Raw genomic sequence first — 903 nt, forward strand, 5'->3', positions numbered from 1 at the left:
AAGCTTTTGTTGAAAGAGTACACCATACTCTGAAAAAAACAAATTGTAAAATTAAAAAGAAAGAAAAGAGATGACCTTACACAGTCTGAATGGAGTTTGCAGACTAATCCCAGAGCTATATTGGCACAAACATTATTTGTTATTAATTTTCTTTTTTGTTATTAATTTTCTTAATTTACCACAAGGTGAAGTTTTATCAAGAGCAGATAGACACTTTATTGAACTTCCCCCTGAAGGCCTAGAATAGCCAGAATGGATAAAAATTGCCCAAGATGCTGATCAACAAGAAGGGACATTACTGTATTTAGGTAGGGGAAAAATAGCATTTTCTTTTTTTTTTCAGTTATTTTTTTTCCTTTTTTTTTTCTTTATTAACTTGAGTATTTCTTATTTATTCTCTAAACAGCAAAGTAGACAAAAACGTCATATAAACACAAAGGAAATGGTGCAGAATGGAGATGCTGGCCAACTTTGGATCTGAGGCTCATAAGTGACAGCCCAGGTTTCTGAGAGGGACAAGGGTAGGGAAGGAGGGACAGTGTGGTTCTGTCATACAACCAGCTGGAGGCCAGAGCTCTGAACAATGGGAAGCATGCCTGCATCCGAGCGCGACATGAAACTAGTTCCTAGGGACTTACCAAGTACAAAAGTTTTCTCATTTTACAGCACTTGAAATACTGACATCAATATTAAAATAAAAGCAAGTTTTACTCAATAATCAAAAATACAAAAGACTGAATATGCCAGTGGTGGATATGGAAAACGGTGCCTGCTCAACCCTCTCAGGCTACTAGTAAGTGTATAGAGCTAATTAGCCTGCAAAAGGTTGTAAACAAGTTCTTGCCAAGCCAATCCCTTCTTCATCATGAAGGCTGGGACTGTCATGGAGCTCGGGCCCACTGT

This window comes from Rattus norvegicus, chromosome 11, assembly GCF_036323735.1.
Source record: "Rattus norvegicus strain BN/NHsdMcwi chromosome 11, GRCr8, whole genome shotgun sequence".
Taxonomy (NCBI): domain Eukaryota; kingdom Metazoa; phylum Chordata; class Mammalia; order Rodentia; family Muridae; genus Rattus; species Rattus norvegicus.